The sequence below is a fragment of the Mesocricetus auratus genome, unplaced genomic scaffold (assembly GCF_017639785.1).
Source record: "Mesocricetus auratus isolate SY011 unplaced genomic scaffold, BCM_Maur_2.0 Super-Scaffold_100009, whole genome shotgun sequence".
NCBI classification, from domain to species: domain Eukaryota; kingdom Metazoa; phylum Chordata; class Mammalia; order Rodentia; family Cricetidae; genus Mesocricetus; species Mesocricetus auratus.
Genome location: NW_024429193.1, coordinates 62,312,781 through 62,319,956, shown reverse-complemented (window position 1 = coordinate 62,319,956; position 7,176 = coordinate 62,312,781). Strand labels below are relative to the sequence as shown.

Below are 7,176 nucleotides of genomic sequence, written 5' to 3'. Positions count from 1 at the left end.
TTTACTCTGAGCCCTTGATCACATGTGCTGCTCAGTCTAATCCAGACAAGTTCCTTCAAGGAAATCATATTGGGATATGCTTGAGATCAGCAACTAAACTGATTTTAGTATTCAATTCATTGAACAAAATTCAAACCAATACAGCAACAGGGTATATGTTGGTTAGTGTACTCCAGAGACTGGCATTTCCCTTCTCCCCTGGCCCAACACGCAGTTCTAACTCATTGAAGCCTGAGATTTCCTATATTCACTAGAACTGCTTCACAGAGCCCATAGTTTACCCAGGTGTCATTGCAAACAACAGTGACTTCTAGGCCTGGAAGACACCTCTAGGTGACAGCAGACCAGGACCTAGGATCTCTTCAAGCATTTAATAGTAGTTGCCAAAAAAAGACCTTGTGTAAAAGGCAGGGTGGGAAAGTATGCTTCAGCCACCAAGTTGGGATCTGAGGCCACAATTGTCTTCAAGGTTGAATTCTCAGAGACCTCAGAAGCATGAGCTGTAATGAAATCTGGTACCTGGGTTATCAGCTGCCCTGCACTGTGGAGGTCAGTCAGGAGCAGAGTGTGAGCAGCATTCTCCACAGAGAGGTCGTCACAGAGGGCATCATATCCTCACACATGACTTTCAAATACTCCAGGCCATACTTGTCAGCAACATCAAGCACAGCATCTGCCATGCTTTGGAGATCTGGACCTTCCTGGTGTAAATGAAGCCCATCATTGCCTTGAAGCCTTGTGGTTCCACATCATAGATCTCAATCAGCTTTTTCTGCTCTCCTCCATGTTATGTTCAAACATGGCTGTGAAAACTGGAGACCACACTGTTCAGATGGCCTTGTGAGCCCGGAATTCCTCGTCAGCTACCACCAGGCAGCAGTCCATGAAGAGGGAATTCTCCAGTTCTCCTTGCTCATATGCCATCACGCACTTTGGAACCTGGATCCCTGGCATTCTGGTCTAGTCCCTGATGCTGAAGGAGTCTTGGAACACAGTCACGTTGCACACGAGGGTGAGCTCGTCATCAGCAAGAAGTCAATGCACGTGTTCCATGAGGAAATCTCAAAGGATGAACCTTTTGAATGCCCATTCATGGCCTTGAAGGAACTTAAAGACTCTTCCGGTCCTCATTCCTGGGAAAATATCTCCCAGAACTTACTCGGTCCATGATGGTGGACTTGTCAAATGGTCTTCAGTATATGCTGGAATTCAAAGAAGTATTCTCTAATGGTAGTGAAGGGATGTATTAGCTTAAAGGTTTGTGCAAGAGGACAGAGTGTAACAGCTTCCTTCTTCCAGGTCCTTTTAAATGCTTCCAGCAGAAAGTGTGTCCCAATTTAGGGTGTGTCTCCTATCCTCAGATCTGGATTAAAGGTGTGATCCAGGACTTGTAATCCAAACCAAATATTTGTGTCTTCTATCTCCAAAGTCAGTATTTCAAGCAGAACTACATACTCCAACTTATGCAAAACATTTCTCACATTTGTGCTCTCCATTTTATGATTTTAGTTCATTTCAGGCGTGGTCTAGTTGGGAACAAGGAATATCCATCAGAAGTGCATGTTGCTAAACTGAGTTAGTCTTCCATAAATAAAAGAATGGTCTTCATTCTTAGACAGTGATTATACACTTCTCATGATATCAGAAGACTTTCTCTCAGTCCACTGTGGTGGCACACACCTTTAACCCCAGTACTTGGGAGGAAGAGGCAGGAAGATCTCTTTGAGTTCAATACCACCCTGATATATAGAGTTAGTTCCAGGACAGATAGAACTATTACACAGAAAAACCCTGTCACTGAAAAAAGCATTCTTCCCATCAACATGAACTAGGAAGAGGTCCTTTTCTTCTGTCAGGGGATTCAGTATTCACAAAGTGGAGGTCAGGGTGGAAGAATTCCTTTATAGAGGGCATTAAATAGAGCCTGGTGGGACCCTATGGAAAGGCTGTCTTCTTTCTTGCATTTTATTGCATCCGTACTCACAGTCCTGGGAATTTCCTTGGTGGCCTTGCCCATCCTCCTCAATTAATTCTCCTTGAACACACTCTTCCTGATATATTTCAGATGTACTATTGGACAATCCTAAAGACGTCTCAATTCTCTCATGCTTGCTGTCAGTATTCAGCCTGTCATTACCTCATAATTTTCATCCTACACTGGTGAGTTCTGTCCTCCTTAATCTTTGATCATCCAGGTTAAGTCTGCTGGCCTTAAAATTGTAAGAGGATTCTGGATGGCAAAGGATACAGAATATATTCAAGAGTTACTGAAGAAAATTTTTCTTCCAATGTGGGGTCTTAAAATTAACAAACATAATCCCTTCAAATTAGTGATTTCTAATAGGGTACCTACAACTTTGACCCTGAACCCACCTGGTGAAGAAGCACCTGTGCCATTAAGTGGCCACCTGCAATAAGTCCAACAAAGGAAATAAGAGAAAAAAATCAAATAATCAAAACCGGTTGAATGCTTTATCATCTACTGACAGATAAGTAGTGTTGCAGTTAGATTTACAGAAGATTCAGACGGGGCATGGCTGTACAGATTGAATCAATGAACTTATTTCCTTTGGTCTAGGCTTTGAGCAACTCTCCAAGACAAGACTACCTGGAGAGAAATGACATGTATGGAGAATTCTGATCATCAAATTACAGAGAGAAATCCATCTAAATCCCCTCCCTCCCGAGTTTCTGTGAAATAGAGTCTGTATTTCATGGAAATTAGAATAATCTCTCACTTTAGGAACCAGAAGAATAACCATGGCAGTTCTGAGGTTGAAGAAGACAGAATCCTCCAGTGGAGGAGGGAGAATATGACCTACTGAGACTCATACTATGTGACTGACATGAGAAGGACATAGGATATTCATTAACCACACTCATAGATGAGTCTGGAATACTCTTTCTTTGTAGGATTATTTCAGAGACAGGGAAAAAAACCACCACTACAGTTTTGTGGAGTCATCCTGGAACTGTGGTTCTGGATAGAATAAACAATAGGAAAGAGGAGAGCCACCTTCCGGACTTCCTGGCTCTGTTTCCCACTCACCTTGTATAGTCTCTTTATCTGCTGTCCATATTGTGAAACCTAAGACCACTGACAGGCTAAGAAAAACCACACTTCCCTGAAGATATTTATAGCTGCACTCATTGCAAACACACTGCAGGTGGCTACTCTTGGTTCTCAACTTGACTATATCTGGAATTAACAATACTCAAAATTACAGAGCACACCTGTGAGAAATTATTGTTTAAGTGGGCAGATCCCCTTCAAATCGGGACTTTTGAGGTAATGAAGACACACAACCTTAATCTGGATCTAGAGGCTGGGAGACACACCTTTACTTCTGCCACTTCATTAATAATTACACATTACTCATTACTTACATATTGTCTTTGAATCCATGTCTTTGTTCAACTATGTTTAAAAATTACAGAAAACTGAAATTTTGTTTTTTCTTTCATTTAATGTTTATTTGTTTTAGTTTTTAGAGAGTAAGTAACTCAAGTAAAACAACTTCATCTGAAATAACTGTGCTTCCCTGGTTCTACTTAAACTCCCTGAGAATTCCAGGCTGCCACTGCACTGTGAATATAATTCACAGTAGGACAGCAATGTTTCCAGCTTCAGAATCTGTCCTTTGGGGAGGGTGTTATATATGAAAGAGTGAACATTGTGTTAGGGAGTTATTGAGATTGTTTTATTCTTATAGAGGGACACTCATGTGGTATACTCAGACACATCTATCAAACTCTCTGGATATCTACAACCTCAGTTTCCCAATGCAGGCCTATGTCAGAGAAGACTGCTTAGAATATCACATTTATTACACATTCAGAGAAAACATACTTATTTTGATACATTTCTAGATGGGATATTGATTTACTGTTCACAATAACCTTCCTGTACATAAGCAATCCTGCTAAGTCAATCACAAGGGTATCTTGAGCTGCAGGTGGTAACCACCACACTGAATGAAAAACAACTTTCAACCTGATTTTCATTTTGTCTTTTACTGTTTTTGAAATGGTGTGTCCTACACAGCCTTGGTTGTCTTGGAACTCACTCTATAGACCAGATTGGCTCAAAAAAATAGTGATCTGCCTACCACTGTCTTCTGAGGACTGTATTTAAACACTGGATTTTTTAAATCATAAAATACACAATAATAAGTTGTTTGGAATGGGGATGAAGAAGAGATATTGAAACATGCTTTTAAGTGGATGGAATGTTTGTGGTTCACCATATGGGCCCTAGCACTTGAGAGCCTGGTGAAGTGGAATCAGGAGTCATCTGGCATGGGATGTACACTGAGTTGTACCAAAGCAGAAAGAGATGGAAGAAAACTTCAGGGAGACATCAAGACATTTCTCTTGATCCCATTCTGTGTCTTTCTGTGTCTGTATCTGTCTCTGCCTCTGTCTCTGCCTCTCTCTCTCTCTCTTCCTCTGTCTTGAATGTTGTTTGCATTTGTATTTATACGTCTTTCTATGTGTTTCAGGTTTTTTTCCTATGACCAATGGCTTTCTCTGGTAATGATGACACTTCTGTATCCACTGTTGGGGGCCTGAAACCTTTTGGCTGGGCAAGGTCCGGCAGACAGCCTCCTGCCTGAAATTAAAGATCCACCTGACCCACTCTGTAACAGATTCTATGAACATTTCCAGTCCTACAGCCTCATGGGTGGGTCTCAGTTCCCCCATGAGAAGCTTCTCTCCTCTCCAGGAGCATGCTCATGGGATCTCTCTGGGCTGGCAAAGTAGAGCATTTCTTTTGGAAATGAGGGGTCCTGCAGTGACCACCTACTTGCATTTCAAATGACACATTTGAGGGAAGTTGTATCTGCCACCCTGACTGTAAAACCACATAGAGAAGAGTCATTGATTCTACTAGATGACCACCTATAATAGATTCCTAAGTGAGGAAGCAAAAAATCAGAGATGAGAATCAATTGATTGATTTATCCTGTGTGAAGGGAGAAGCAGCATAGGAGCAGAATTTCAGGAGAGCCACGCTGGAAATTTCTGAGTGGATTGAATAACCGAGGTTATTTTCTTGTCCTTTAGGCTTATTGATTCCCCCCAGACATCATAAATGTATAAAGATAATAGAGGTTGGGAGCATTTACAGATCACATTCTTTGGGCAACCATTTCAAAATCCCTTCTACAGTAACTTTGAATACATTCCTCAGTTTCAAAGACAGAATTCTGTCTCACTTTAAGCCCAGCAGAGTACACATGTAAGTTCAAAGTTTAAGGAAGACAGAAATCACCAGGGAAGGATTAAAAATTATGAGGTAGTAAGAAGTTGAATCTTAGTAGTCAGCATGATGGAATGAGAAATATTTAGGATCTTCCCATAACACACCCTTAAGTGGATCAGGGAGTGTGATCCAGGAGGGGTAGGACAACCAGGGAAATTTGGTAGAGCCATCCCTGAGACTGTGAGTCTGGATGGAATAAAAGGGAGGAAAGAAAGGCAGCCACATTTGGAGGGTCCTGTCTGGTTTGCTTCTTGTCACCCTATATGAAATCTTCCACAGTGCCCTCCATATTTAAAACATTGAGACTCCTGAGTGAAGAAAACATGTCTTCCGTGACCTTGTTAATGGGAGAAAGTCTGTTTTCTTTTGATTTGTAGTTTTGTTTTGTTTCAAGACAGGATTTTTCTGTGTAAAAGATTGGCTGTCCTAGAATTACCCTTATAGACCAGACTGGCCTTGAATCACAGAGATCTGTCTGCCTCTGCCTCCTGAGTGCTGGGATTAAAGGCATGTGCCACCACCTCCCCATTGTGAGGAATTCTTATAACAGCATGAGAAGGATAACAGCTGTGTAGGAATGGACACCATTGTTTATTTAGGGAAGATTAACTCCAGTAAGCAATAAGAACTTGTGCAGGGTCCTCCCTGCAGTTAGAGCAGGGGAAGGGCCACTACCCCGGGGGCTAAGCTGGATGTTGTGTGTCCACAACTCACCCTCCCCTCACTAGTTACCAGGGAAAACACACACTGAGTCGGGAGTCTGTCGAAATAGGATCTCGATTTATTCCAACACACAGGAAATTACATAGGACTGAGGTAGGGGATGGGAATCTTGGGATAGAGTAAGGTGACATGAGATGTTAAGGGGCAATAGTTTTCCACCAAGCAGGCAGGTAGCTAGGCAGGGGGCAATCTTGCAAACAGATATGGCTGAGTCACCCCCACATTGAGGTACAAGTTAGAGACAGGTTGCTAAACTCTAGCCAGGCTCAGGAGGTTACACTGGGCCTATCATCCAAGCCTTTCTTAGGCCCAACATCTCCCCCTTTTGTTTTTGTAAGAACAGCAGAAATCATGGCCTGTCTTAGGTGGTCCCCCATTGGGAAATTTACTGGTCCCAAAGTACCATGTATCCAGCTCGTTAAATGGACCACTCCATGACCTGTCTTAGGATGTCCCAGTCTGTCTGAGAAGTTGCCTGTCACTTGTCAGGAAGAGGGCGGGGGAGGGATGCTCGTATGAGGACTTCCAGTCACAAGGAGCCTGCCTCTTAGTATCGAGCCTATGATAATGAACTTCGACCTGATGAAGTTTTACTGCCTCTACCTGTTGGTGAACAAATTGCATGACCTTTTTAATCATGCAGGGCCCAATAGTGAGGATAAGGAGGAGGAGGAGTACAGGCTCAAGCAGTGGGAGGAGAAGGGTAAGAAGCCATTTAAGCCAGTCCACAGCGGATTGTCACAGAGGTCCAGCCTTTTCCTCTCCAAGTCCTCCTGAAAACTTTTGATCTTGTCCTGAATGATCCCTGATCTATTGGCATAAAAACAGCACTTTTCCTGTAAAAACAAGCATATGCCTCCCTTTTGGGCTGTTAATAAGTCTAATCCCCTTTGGTTCTGTATGACTACATTAGCCAGGGAATCAAGCTGCTTTTGGAGATGAAGGATAGTATTAGACATGGCCTTTATGCCACTAACCAATTGGGCAGAGAGCCTTCTGTGGAGCTCAAATGCCATGCCTAGCCCTGCAGGCCCAGTGGACATACCTGCAGATATTTCCAAGCCAGCAAGTATAGGAATCATCTATATGGCCCTTGTGGGTCCCCACCAATGGAATCAAGAGGGCACAGGAAGAGCCTCATCCCCAGGAATATCCACATCAGGAATCAAGGTGGCTGGGGAACAAAG

At 42.8% G+C, this 7,176-nt stretch overlaps 1 pseudogene; it reads right to left on the bottom strand.

The window, feature by feature from the left end:
• Nucleotides 1–351: 351 nt before the first annotated feature.
• On the bottom strand, nucleotides 352–1,035 carry LOC121142143 (annotated as a pseudogene).
• Nucleotides 1,036–7,176: the final 6,141 nt, after the last annotated feature.